Below are 15,225 nucleotides of genomic sequence, written 5' to 3' on the forward strand. Positions count from 1 at the left end.
AAAAGGTCGCTTGTAAATTGAAGATATGACTTGGCACATAAAGTGTAGCATACATTTTTTCTAGAAGCCATCACATGTGCATATTGTTTAAATCCTTTATGTTTGGCCTCGTTACGAAAACACATCATATTGTGAATTGGCCCGGAGGAGATAATTATGCTTGGGTAATGCACTAAAAAGTGATGTTTCGGTGTAAGGTCTTTTTTAAAAAGATTTATATACAATGTGTTGTGAGAGGTAATTAAGCATTTTAGTTCTTCAATACTTTCATAAGTAAACGATCGCCTCAAACATAGGTCAACTAACTCTATTAACTGAATAGCATAACTCCACACTGCGTCATTCAACGGTACGTACTGACCTATCAAAAGTGTAAAATTGTGGCAGAAAATACGCATTTCGTTAGATGTCATTTTAAGTACATCGGATTTTCGTCTATCTTTACTAATAAACGATTCGGTGAAATCCGGCATTCGGGTAAGTTCGTTATCCAGAGATATTTCTCCAACTTCTTTCTTGCGAGTATTCAAATCATTAAGTGTGAAATATTTTTTGATATAAATGCAATAATTCAACACCTCAACAAATCCGTATTTACATACCCCTGAGCTAAATAGGTCATGCATTCCATCGACACTTCTGTTTTCAGTCACGTGGAATGATGGTAAATCGTTGAATATTGACCATCCTGCGATACCTGTGTCACTAAGTCTATTTATTTCCAAATCCTCTTCGTAATCTGATCTACGGCGAATGCAGTCTGCATGTTCAAATACATCGGTTTTAAGAAGATCCTTTGGTCTTCTACAGAAGCGACAGTAAAATGCTGCATTAAACCCAGCGGAAAATGAAAGCATGGTATGTATACCCAAATTATCTCCTTGCAAAAGACATAGAACAAATTTCACTAGTACAGTTCCTCCATTTAAAGTTAGTTTAATACCCTCTCTCTCTATTCTCGTGAACTCTTCTATAAGCGCTGCAACCTAGGGCGTGACACTTCCAATAAATTATAAAATATTATACAATTATAATGTTTTTGTAGAATTATAGGGCAGATTATAATTTTATAAACTTTATAAGCAAATATGCATTGCAGAATTTTCGAACTTTCTTTCGAAATTATTCTCAGTGTGCGGTGAATTTATGAGTTGTCATTTTTTATTATTTACATTGGCAAATCTGACTACGTGATAACTGAGGCTGGTTTTGGATCTGACGAGGAATAGAAAAGTTGCCGTGCGTCGGGTAAGATCCCAAATTCCCGCGACGACGGTTCGTGTATTGGTGGTGGTCCGCCGGTTATTGGCACAGCCCCATTGTGCATATCATGGAAAATGTGGAACTGGTCGAGAATGGATTACCGAATTAACTTAAGCGAACTGATTGAAGTACAGAGCTCCGGTTGTTGTAACCATCAATATCATTCTACCGACAGTAGAGCGGAGCACGATCTTATCAAGAAATTTGTAAACTAGCTGGAACTTTTGCGGCCGTTGTTTCGGATCACAGCCGTGGGAGGAGCTACTGAATTACCGCAGGTAATGATAGATGCTTGCTAGCAGCAATCTAATTTCAAACTGTTGTACAAGCTGGATCTGACAGTCGAAGAGAAAATGTTCAAGATTGCCAAGGAAATGGTACATTGCTAGAACGATTGAGCTTTTCCGTAGGGTAAAGATAGCCGTCCGATTGCATACTGATAAGGTAACATTAGCAGGTTTGATGGAATTTCTTCGTTTACGCAATTTTCTGCTCTAGGGCTTATGTATATCACCAAAATTGCCATGTCATTAACCAGGAATGCTAGCGCTAAGAACGCGACGAAGGAGTTTAAGTTAGTCATCAACGATATCTACCTGTCGACCGGGGCTAAATTTATTCTACCGATATGCGGAGAGATCACCACGAGACATAGACAGCCTACCAGACCTCCGTCCGGAAATCCAAAAAATCGGGGCATCACCGAAAAACTGAAAACTTCCGCATCCAACGTGGCACTGGAGATGAGCCGTTTCAAGTCCACCCGAAATCTAACGATATCTTTGACAAGCCCAAAATTACTCAAGCACTCCGTGTGTAACGCCCGCTCGTGAGCTTGCTTCGTCGATTATCATAATCAACGAACGTGACGAGTTTTCGCAACGGTTGCAGAAAAAGGACCAACCGCGACCTTCAACGCTAGGAAAGTTGTGGAATCAACTAGCAGAAATGCTTGTCAAGAGGCAGCCGTATGACTCGAAACGGATGATCGAGACAAGTTACTAGCCGAGTTGAAAGTTTAATCACACCGCCAATATTTGTAGAAACGTAATAATGCAAGGTTGCAGAACACGAAGAAGACAATATGGATGATAAGTATCTATTTGAGGCAACGGAGAGCACTGAGCGGGAACTGCAGGATCGGGAGTATACAATAAACTTGCTACAGATTTCTAAGGAACATGGGAACGCAAGATAGTTGGAGCGAGTTTAACGATATCATATGCCGCAAGATATCAAAAAAGGTGAAAAAGAGGAAATTGTAATGGATGAGCGGGAGATGTCCAACTCGGAACAGAAAAAGTGGGAAGCGGAGCAGAACACTTGGCATCGGCTTTGTATAAATTCGGTTTAAAAAATGCGAAACAACACGAAGAGTAAGAATTACTATTGTGTGATCAGATTGATTTTGTACAAGCCTTACGTCTTGATGGCACCAAGCCCGAAGAGGGAAAATCATACACGCAAAAAAATTAAGTATATTTAAACCAAAAATATATGGTATTGAATCCAATAATTTATTTATTACTTCAACCAATTGGTCTGAAAACATTTTTTTCTTAGAACAATGAACTTTTGCTTTCAATAAAAACAGTTTTAATTTCAATAATTTCGTTCTAATTTTAATAAAATAAATATTGGAAAAGGGATCAAAAAATCCTTCTATTGAAATAATAAATAAATTTTATTGAATTCAATAAATAAATTTATTGTCTCCCGACCAATAATTTTATTTATTAAATTTAATCCATAAATTTATTGAACATACTAATCTTTTTTCTGTGTGAAAGATTGAGGGACTTTTCTAGGCTAAACACTACTTTGTTGGTTACGTAATGCTGCAAACGTCATCAGTTACAGCAAATTACGACAACGGTAAGGACTATTGATTGTTATCTCATTTTCTTGATGTTTTTTTATTGAACCCTTAAATGCATACTGTTGTCATTTGGCAACATACCGAATTCTGTGATATTAAGCCTCAACAAGAGGTAAATATCGCATCCATACCGAAAAATGAATACCAATAAAAAATGAGTTTCATGCGTTTAAAGGTTAATGTTATGTGCATCGAAAATTCCATAGCACATGGAACAGTTATGCGTATAGCGATAGTACAGAACATGGGACTGACTTGCTATTATGTGCCATCTATCTTCTAACTACTAGGCTTTTTATGCTATGCTAAATATTAACGGGCTGTCGTTGTTTTCAGGGGCTTTGCGTACCACCTTTCGTGTCGGGGTTGCGTGCTGCTGAGGGGGATATAGTTTGCGATATTTTCAGAGCGTGATCTGCAACTCCACCAACATTAACCATTACGCGTCGTCTCCCCGAAGGACTCATTCCTATATGAAAGAAGAAAATGCCAAATCAGTACAGGTTGATTGATATTGAACTAGTTTGCAACATTACCTGGTTCTCGTTCAACTTAATGGTAATGGATTTCCCCGGTAGCGTGCCAGAGAATCGAAGGAAAGCGCTTTTTTCAAAAACGAGTCATACACACGCACAAATACAGAAATCCCTTCCGCCGAGTACCTTGCTGTTGTGTTTACGGTTGACCGGGTATGTTCCGTTACTGCTGTTGATCGATTTGTGGCCAATTCAATCTGAAAGTGATATGAAATTTTTGAGCACGAGATTTTTTCTCTTAAATAGTAGGATTATTACAATACAATGATCTTTTTGAAATAAAAAATAATAGTCAAAAATAACTCACCTTGTTGCGGCTGCTGCAGTGGTTCCTCCTGATTGTGATGTTTTTGCTGCTTGGGACTGTATTGTATACTGCTGTTGTACCTGAAGGTGCCGTTGCTGTATCTACTACGGAATCTGGGTGATGATAATTCTAGTTTGTGGTTGTTCCTGCGACGAATGGTCATCTGCACTTGATCCTGATTGGCTTGCATCGTTTGCACCTGTGAATTTGCACTAGTTGCGGCTGTTGAATTGGAGTCAAACCCTTTGGCAGAAGCATCGCTTCATCGTTATTGCTACCGACCAGTCGGATGATGGAAAATCCTAATTTGTGGTGCTGCTGTGAAATGTTGGTGAAAAACGCTGGAATTGTGGCTGTTTGTTTCCGTTGGGATGGCTTAATCACTATCGGTGTTAAGACAGAGCTGTTTTGAGGTAAAGAGGTAAACGTAAAACAAGACTGGGAATGGACCAAACTGCATTTTCGTGTCTGGCTACTATTTCACTTAACCAGGAGAACCACCGCAGGTGAGTCCCAGTACGTCCAGTCAGAAAATGAGACAATAATTTTCGCTGGTTCTCGTTAGTACCCAGGTTCTAGTTAGGATCGGTTAAGTGTCTGGGGCCGGATACTAACTCAAATCAGCAAGAATTATGCAAAATATTTGGATACTTACCACTTCTTGTTGATGCAACACCATTTTTTTCATTGTTTATAATCACTCGCGGTAACTAAGGCTACTATGGTAACGGGTGTTCGAATTTTATTTTCGAACTTTCAACGATTCGAATACAGTTATAACTTTTATAGACAATTATAAATAAATATAGAGAGATATAAAAAATATAAAACCACGTGAAATATTTTTATAAAAGAGTGTCACGCCCTTGGCTGCAACTAGTTTATTTATTCCGATGCTCTTCATGTCTACTTTCTTTAGCATACCAGCAACAAAAATATTATTTAATTTTGAAGTGTGTTCTTCCGGAATTGTTGGAAAATTAAAATAAATTCCACAAACAGAATGTCTATTGCTATGCGAACTTTGAGAATCGGTCACTTCAAATTCGTCCGCGTAGAGCCACACTGGAATAACAATATCGTTGGGATATTTTTCTTTTATTCGACGCCACTTAGAGCCATTGACAAAATTAGCAATCAATGATAATTTTTCCAACCTGTTCTGATTTTCTATTGTGTGTTGAAAAACGTGCTCTCGCTCAAAAAAAGCTTGAATCTGGTTTGAAATTGGCATGAGAATAAAAAAGTTTTTTGCGACATCTTCATTAACCTCTAGTTCTTGAACTGGACAAATCGATCTTGTACCCTTTTCAATTGTAATTATTGATGGCGTAGGAATACCAGTGTTTAACTTAATATATTTGAATAACTTATGGTCTGAATTTATTTCATTGAAAAGTGTTTTCATTTTGTTCATTGTACTTTTAAACATAAAATTATTGCTTGTGGCAGTAAAAACTGGATTCTAACCACACTGCGCACTTACTATTCTTCTATTGAATTCTTCTCATAGACTGGTTAGCTCGACTGGTCTGTCCATGAAAATACCATCTCTATCACTTGAAATACATGTGATTTGACAGCTCGCAGTTTTCAGTAGCAGTTTGATCACTCGCACTTCGAAAGTGCGGAGTCCAGGTTGGTGGGAAGTGCGCAATATGTGGAGATTGATCGTATGTGGACGATATTACGTACTCTGATGAGTAATACCGAAAAAAAGGTTCGCCTTCTACTGTGTATTGGATATACATTTGAATAAAGGTAGGATTTATCTATATTCGCAACAGTAAGAGTAGAATTCACGCATATTTTCATTTCAGGTTAGCCACCATAAAAATCCTTTTGAGTTTGTTGCGTATGATATGAGATTGATGGGCAACTAGTCGGACTATTACACAATAAGGAGCGGTGGTATTTTCTCTTATTTGGTGCCAAACATTCCTGCTGATTACGTCAAGCACAACGCAATGAGCTCCAGTCATGCTCTGTCAATAATTCTAATCAGCATCTATAGAGGTCTCTATCCTTGGCATTCCCACAAGAGATCAGTATGTAATAGATCGCCAGAAAGTTCATCGGTTATTAGAAAATCGAAACGAACTATGCTACTTCTTCAATATGCACAATGTCGCGCATGCAAAGGAACAATCTAGTGAATGACGCAAGCAAGGAAGTAGTTTTTGACGGGGTGGCGAATTATGATGCGGTTTAAATTTATTGGAACTAAGCGGGAGTTCTAAAATAAGTTCTGATTGAAAGAGTTAAACTTGTTTTACAGTTTCGAAATTATGCTTAATCTATCAGCAAACAAACTTGCTATATCTTTTCCTATGATACATTACGTTCCGTATCACATCGCCGGGAACTTAATCGCAGTCGAAGCATCTGAAGCATGATTTAAAATTCGGTATTGTTTCTGGCTCAACTCATCAGGAAACAGATTGAGTGTGAAACAGTTGTATTCGAGTCGCGGTTCTGATTAAAATAGCAACCAAAAACATTTTTTTCCTTGATATGATTATTGATAATATCACATTATTGGAGATAATTTATTGTGTATCAGGTTTTATTCGAACCAATTTCTCGTGCCCAGATTCTTTGACACAAATAATAAAAGATAAAAAGGCATCTTAAAGTACTTTTTACACCTATACGATCCGATTCAGTGATGGTTCAGTTCCGTGCACGGACACCAGTATTCTTTCATACAATCAAATGCGAGCATTCACACTTGCCCGGGACGGTGCCGTGCCGGAAAAGTGTGAACGCTCGCATTTGATTGTATGAAAGAATATTGGCGTCCGTGCACGGTACTGAACCGTCACTGAATCGGATCGGATAGGTGTAAATTCGGCTTAAACCTTTGTTCTCTTATATAATACTGCTGTGATACGCATTGCTATCCCACACGCATCGAAAATCCATAGTATATAAGACTATGGGTTTTTAATTTGTAATTTGTAATTTATTTATCAGCAGAACGAAAACTTGTCAGTTACATAAACTTTGTATCAAGTCAAGGAAAAAAGGTTTTAATACTTATATTGTAATAAAAGTTTTGTCAGAAAAGTGTTAAAATAGGCAACATTTTAATATGAAAAATATTGAGTATTTACTTTGAAAGAACAATCCTTTTTTTTATTTTATGTAACTGGACTTATGTTGAATTCAATAATTTAATGTTCCTGAGAATAATCATGGCTTGAAATCGCGCGACAGTTATAAGAAATGCCGAACTTGAGAATTACGAATTAATTGAAATAGTCTGAGCGTATTCTAGAGAGAGATATTCATTGTATTTGTTAAGCTTTCCGCTGCATTATCATTTTACAAATGATTGGTATCATACGTAGGTTACGAATGTTGCATCTAATGTATAAAGCCAATAAAGCTGCACAGCTCCAAGTTATATTTTAATTTAATTTCTAAACTGCAAAGGATGTTCAGAATCTTTATAAAATAGTTGGCTCAATAATCGATGACGTACATATTAGAAGCTTATCGGAAGAAGTAAGAGTCATTAGAGAGCATTTCCCGTGCATGGGATTGTAGTACAAGAAAGACGGAACGAAACAGATTTCAGTCTTTTGAACATGAACAAAAAATGTTTGAACATACCTTCGCTGGCACTTTCGAGATGCTTCAATAGCTCAACCGCCGAAGGGTCAATAGCTTTGTTTTTAAAATATGGTTTCAAATCTCCACCAATTGTTTTCACTGCACCTAGCCCCTTGGGTAGATCTCGAAAGAGCTGCGTGAAATCCAAGTCGATCTAAGAAAAATAAATAAAAATAGATGCACTGGTAAGAAAATTTTAGAAATAAATATTGAATTGAAAATAATTGAACGATCTCATGGTACATACCAGCTGATACCCGAAAGTATTGGTATAGTGAGGGAAATCTTTCAGTAAAAGCGGCACAGCTTTTAAGTTGCCCAGTGACCGCTTTCTATCCGGAAAACTTCTGGACCACTTGTCCAACACAGTTGACCACGGCTGTTCGTTTATCATTAGCCAGTCAGTAGCATCTGTGCACGGCGATATCTCTTGGTATGGCCGGGTTTTAACTTTTTGAGGTGTTCGGCTTCCCTAACTTCACCCTTCCTCTTGCTCTGCTTGAGGTTGCCAATTTTATTGGCGATTTTACCCCCAGGGTTTTTCCGATCACCACCACGTGGTATATAGTAGTTTTCCTGAAATGTTTCTTTTTAACTTTTAAAAATATTTAGTTTTAATTTGTTTTACCTTTCTCTCCGACTTAAAAAGTGTCACTACTGCCAGGCTGTAGGTCTCCAAATCGTCTGCTGTCACTTTTTTACCCAAGGAAAGGTGGTGCGTGGCAATTACTTCTGCCAGCTTCAACTGGTTTGCCTCCGACAACTCGGCAATATCGGCCCTCCTTATGATGTCCTTACCCGTTTCAGTTTTCTCCAACAGTTACAATAAAAAAATCGGCGAAAAGCTTTGCCGAAATGCTGAAGATGGTTCACCCTGACTGTGTTGCTCTACATCGTCTACCGTTTGCGGCGTTTCATCGGCTGTTTCCTGCACGCTATCATCGGACAAACTATTCGATAACTCGGCTACAAGCTGCTCGTATCCTTGACTGGCTGTATAGCGTATTTCCTTTGAAAAGATCAAATGCTCATTAATTTATGAATAGTTTTGAAATAATTAAATTACTTACGCTGTGATGATTCAACTGGTCCGCCATCTTGATATTTGAATTTTTCATACCTGAAATTCACGTAGATATTTTGACGTTTGATACAATCACATCAATCGTATATGTTGGTCTAATGAATTCCAGGGGGTGTTCACATACTATTCATTAGTTATCCTCAAGGGAGAGATATGCGGAGGGAAAAAAGGCAAACTAGCAACGGTAAATATCGCGATAAAAAACTAGCATCACTTATTGCCAACCAAGTTTAGCGTGACTTTATTTTCAATGCTATTATTTTAAAAATAAGAAATGAAGTGCGTTGGAAAATTTTGTGCTAATCGGCCTTGTAATTACGCTCTAATAGCGGAAATTAGTTTTTTTTCGGTTCCCGAAGGATGCTGCATTACGCGGTAAATGGGTTAAATTTTGCGAGCTTCCGGAAGACGTCCCGTTGCTGGATTCTATGCGGCTGTGCAGCGCAAGTTTTTTCAAACAAAAATCGGTAAATATTTTAACCATATTTTTTATCTTTTAGTATCATTTCAATCAACATGACATATCTATAATAAACGGAAAGAGAATACTGCAAAAAAACTCCGTTCCTGTGTATTCCCACGTTACGCAGTTATCGGAGTTGAAGGAAAACAAAAAAGCACATTCAAACATTTTCTCCCAGCAAACATTAGATGATGGATCTATTTCCCACAGAAAACCATTCTTGACCCTATCGAACAACGTAAAGAATCTACAGAAGATAGGTAAGGCGCATAAAATATAACATGCGGTAACTTTCGGACAAAAATCATCTCTTCAGCTCAACCAAAAACAACACTGCATGCAACGCAACCACCCGGAAGAAACCAAATAGAGGATATTACCGATGATTCCACCGGGAATCCGACCTTTGGATATGATGACGAGGAAATCGAAGAAGCTGGAAAACTGCAATCTCCGGTGTCATCTGTGTGTGATATTGACCCAAATGCTTCCTGTAAAGATAGCACTAGTCTGTATCTTCAATGTGTGGAGCAACAGTGGTATGTTTTCTTCTTTATTAATAAATATCAACTTCTAATTTAAAACGATACTCCAGTGTAATTGAACAGCTCCGACTTTCTTTGCAAGAAAAAGACAACAATAATAAAATGTTGAAGCGCAAATACGATGATCTTGACCACCAGTACCAACAACATCCCGCAGAAAAAATCACAAGAAAAATGTTTAATGAGGACCAATGTAAGCTGCTAGCGGGAGATGTTCGTGTGCCAAAATGGTCAGATGATTCCATCGCCAAAGGTTTAAGAGCCAGATTACACATGAGCAGAAGCGCGTACGAAATGGAACGGAAGAAATTGAGGTTACCAAGTGCGCGTACACTTAATGAGAAAATACAACATCTGCATTTCGAACCAGGTATTCTAAATGAAGTATTTGAACTTATGAGCACTAAAATCCCGTTTATGGAAAAGGATGATTTGGATTGTGCCCTTGTGTTCGATGAGATGGCAATTGCGCAAGGAAAGGATTATTGTCTAAATAACAAACATTACTTTGGAGACATAACTTTGCCGAATCATTCTGGAGCAGCCACACATGTACTGATGTTAATGCTAGTGGGAATACGGAGGAGATGGAAGCAAATAGTTGCGTATCACTACACGGGTTCTTCTATCGCTAACGGGTGTCTACGGGATATTATCGTCGATACAATAAAGTGCTCTGAAACACTTGGCCTTCGAGTACACGCAGCCATTAGTGATTGTGGTAGTAACAATAAGCGATTGTGGAATGATTTGCATATCCAACATAGTGAACATCAAGTATTGTTCAATAGACCGATTATTCACCCTTGCGATAAAAGCCGAACGCTTGAAGTAATTCCCGACTGTGTACATGTTTTCAAGAATTGTGTTCAAGGCTCGCTTAAAAACCAAATCATAGTCCTTCCTCTAGATACAATAAAGCAATATAGTTTATGCTCGACCACAGCCAACATGATGCACATTCGTGATCTAGTGCTGTATGAGGCATCTAGTGGTCTTAAAATGGCAACAGGACTCACGACTTCAGATGTTGATTTTAGTAGATTGCAAAATAACTTCGATAAAATGAAGGTACCATATACAGCATAGATATGTGATTGCATCCAAATATTTTTTTTATTATTTTAGGTTGGAAATAGTACAAAATATTTCAACCATCAAGTCGCTGCCGCATTGAAAGTTTATAGCATCCAAATGAATCGACCGGAGGTTCTTACTACCGCTTTTTTCATCGAGAACGTTGCAGAGTGGTTTAAGATCGTTACATCGCGTAACCTACAGACAGCACTTAGTCGGAAAAGTCCAGCGGACTATGATAGAACAGTTCAATTTCTCAACACATTTCGTTGTTTCATCTTTCGCTGTAAAGTCGGCGAAAAAGCTTACTGGAAACCTTGGCAAGCGGCAATGATCATGGCGACAGACTCACTACTTCGTTTGCAACGTTATTTTCTAGATAGAGGATATGACTTCGTACTCTTGGCAAGATTTACACAAGATTGCGTTGAAAATGTATTTTCTCAGTTGCGCGCCAAATGTAATACGCCTAGGGCTTTACAAGTGAAGGATAATCTTAAACTAATAACGATCGGTCAAATTATGGACGAAGTAGCGAATTCTTCCTATTCATATGATCCAAAAGAGTGGCTCGTAAGTTTTTCGGACAAACTCAATACTGCTAGGGCAACCGTACCAGAAAGCACAATACCTACCGTTCACATCGGAAACTATTGGATATCATACTATGTTGCGTTTCGGCTTCGCCTCATCAGAAACCGACACTAACACATTGTCGGAATAGATTAGCGCCGGCTTGACGCAAATCCCTTAAAACTAAAACACACTGTGTTTCAATCAAACGACTGATCAAACGTGATGTCCCGTTCGAGTTCTGATGAGGCGAAGCCGAAACGCAACATAGTATGAAATAAGGATTTGTGCCCTCCTGTACAAAGACTGGTTTTTACCAACAAATTTTCACCCTTGTGAGAAATTTTGGTTTTTACCAAATTTTCCTCCTTAGGGTGAAATATAGCATAGAACTATTGGAATGCAACAAACAATATCGGTACATTTCAAGCCAGCGAAGAAAACAGCATATATTACGTCGCAGGAGTTGTCCTTCGTAGTCTCCTAAACAGAGGAACCATATGTGATCAGTGCATTAAAAGTTGCACTGATGGCAATCGAAATACAGGTGATCTAGCACTTTTAACATCATTCCGGGATTATAATGGCAACGCTTTGATTTACATTAATTTAGAGACATATGTTTTTTCTGCTCTTGAAAAAATATTCGCTCAAAATATTGTTTTTTTGCAAACGATTAAATACGATGTCAACACATTTCTTTACAATTTGATGATTAAAGTTGAAGCTAAGCATTTTGCGTCTTGTCATAATATTAAAGATAAGATAGTTAACCGCTTCATAATTTTTAGATTGCGGTCTAGTTCCACTAAACCAGCACGTGAAAAGCGCTACGATAGTAAATCAATGTTTTGAACAAGTATAATTAAAGCGTAAATAATAGCAGTTATTGAACACAATGGAATAATAAAATCTGCTTTTTCTAAGATACACTGAGTTTTCGTTTGGCGACCTTTTTATAAATAAAAATAAAGAGAAAACATTACTGCCCAAAAATATTGCACCCGTGCAGTTAAATAATGATCGGCTGGCTCAAAATTTTGACAGTTAGCTGGCTCAAGATGGCGTCTTCGCATATCTCTCCCTAGAGGATAACTACTATTCATCGTTGTCAGATGACACATCAAGGTAGACATTAAGTCAATCTACCGGATTTTTCACGTAATTCCAACGTGACGATTTTTTTGAGTGTGAGCAAATGCTAGTTTTTATTCATACGGCTTATTCCCTGTCAAAAAAAAATGCGGACGAACATGGTCAGGCGATTTAAAAAGTTTGACGTTTGACTCAACTCGCCTGTGCTAATTGCCCCTCAGAACAAATGCAATTTGCGAATGCGATTTAAAGGCAATTTCAATACTTAGACAAATTTTCTGGCGGCTGAAATGGACTTGGTTGTTTTTCGCGTTTTTCAAACATGGCGGTTCATGTTTGGTTTAAGCTTAAAATTGTTTTTTGAACAATTGGTGTGTTTTCACTTGTACTTTGTTTGTCTAGTGCACTTCATTTAGCCAACGAATGTGGGAAATTGTGGAATCGTGTGTATGTATAGTAGAACAAGATCTCTGACCTAAAGTCTTAATGAACGTCAGATTGTGATAAGTTTTGAAGTGCAATACCAATTTCACCATTGATTCTTCCTATAATTTGGTGGTGATTACCTAGTATACTGGTAAGTATATGTGAGTAGATAATGAATCCGAAAATAAGCATTATTTTTAATTTTCATATTAGGCAATTAAGGGCGATTAAATGGCGCGTTTCGTGGGCGATTTAAGGGCGGGTTGGGCGGCAAAAAAATGACGGCGGCAAATCGCCCAAATGTTGCATTTGAAATAGCCCCCTAATTGCCAGCAATTTGCTGGCAAATTGAAGGGCAATTAGCGCATCCGAGTTGGCAAATAGCCCCCCGTTAGCCAGCAACTTGCCCTTTTTGACTGGGATTGTTTTGACGTACACGGTAAAAAAAACTTTACTCATTTTATGTATTTAAATTTCCCATTTTCGGAAGTTATTCAAGCTGTCAAAAAATGGGTATTTTTTTGTTTCTAACAATGAGTACTTTTTATCCATTTCACAACTACTCGATGAGGTAATGTCAATGGGTATATAAACTTCTTAAGAATTATTTCAAGCAAGTTTACCTGCTAACTAAGTAGCGGAACCTGCAAATTATCGGCCTGCATCGGAGTCGAGGTGGAAACGGAACATTTCGGCAACGCTCCGAAAACAACGGCTGTTTAGACTACTGAGGATGTGGCAAATGTGCACTAGTTCGGCATTTTTAGAACAGCCAAAAGATCCAGCCATCAAAAATATATCCAGGCGGTTTTATTTTGTTAAGGAGTTTTGGAATAGGATCTCTATCTAGATTCCTATACTTTTTTAAGGAGACAATAATGTGAAATGAGTGTTATTTTATGTTTTTTTTTTTAAATTCATAAACAATTTTATTGACAGTATTTTTAATTTTGGCGTGATTTTCATAAATGGGTATTTTTACGCATTTTGTTGTAACAATTCTGCGAAAAATAATGGGTAAACTATACCCAGGTTGACGTACAACGCCCTTACTCATTTATGGGTATAAACTCTTTACCCATTTAATGGGTTATTCCACTTTTATTGAAAATGCGTAGTTTTCTACGCATTAATGGGTACTTTATTTTATCATCTATAGATGAACCCAAAAACAGTGTTGCAGAATATACCGATTTATCGATATCTAAACCGATTTTTAATTTACAATAAAGTTACTAAAATCCGATTTCTTTTTTCTTACCAAAAAATAACGATTTTCATATAATAAGATCAATTAATATTACTTTAGACCTCTTTAGAAAATGTCTTCACCACATCAAATCATCCGGAAATTGATTCAGCAATCTGCCAGGTTACTATCAAAATTTCAAAAAAAAACTCAACAACCGATTCTGAAATCGATTGAGCTCGGTAGGTTTGATTACATAACATTAGAATGATCTATAATTTAAAACCAATAATTTGCAGGTAACTTTTGGTTAGCATACATCTTCACACCGATAAATACCTAATTTTTATTTAGAACTATACCGATATTAGATTTGTTTCACTACCAGTAGAAAGTTGAAGTACTCCGGAGCAAACAGAGAGAAAATCGTTCCTATGTTCTCTTTTTTCTTTTTCCGTTAGCAAACTGGAGTAAAAAGCAAGTATTTTTTGCTTCTGTTTGCTCCGGAGCAACTTCTGTGTACTAGAACAAACCTATTATACAAAACCATCTGACAACGCTGCTCTAAAGTGAAAAGTGCTCTTCAACCCAGTTAAGCTCAGCCGGAAATGAACCGGGATTCTGGCTGGTTCCAGTTCGTATTCCGGCTCCAGTGACACAACCGATTCTAGTTAGAATCGGTTGTGTCACTGGAGGCCGTGTGCGAACTGGAACCAGCCAGAATTCCAGTTCAATTCCGGCTGAGCTTTACTGGGAAACATCGATGAGATCTTTTTTGTTTTTTCCTGTTTTCTCTATATAGGTATACCTATCTGATATGTATTTCATCCTGCCAAGGAATCCAAAAACATCAGCTGTCTCCCGTTTTCCGAAAGTTCGCCGACCAGTTTTGCTTCCAAACTGAAGAAAAAACTACAGTTTAACTTCACCAGGCACAATCATCAGAATGAGATGCGGGAAAATATTAACCCAGAATGGTTTCATTTTACCGTCCAGTATGAGAAACATTTTACAAATGATAATCGTGTATGCCCAAAAGGTATTTGTGCGGATCTGCGAATTCTGTTTTTGTGGCATAATTCGACCAAGGGCTATGATGTAGCAGCGGTGGAGAGTAAGTCCAATCATACGGCTTCATCCGACCCCGGCAGCAGATGAGCGCTGGCGAAT

The sequence above is a fragment of the Topomyia yanbarensis genome, unplaced genomic scaffold (assembly GCF_030247195.1).
Source record: "Topomyia yanbarensis strain Yona2022 unplaced genomic scaffold, ASM3024719v1 HiC_scaffold_17, whole genome shotgun sequence".
NCBI classification, from domain to species: domain Eukaryota; kingdom Metazoa; phylum Arthropoda; class Insecta; order Diptera; family Culicidae; genus Topomyia; species Topomyia yanbarensis.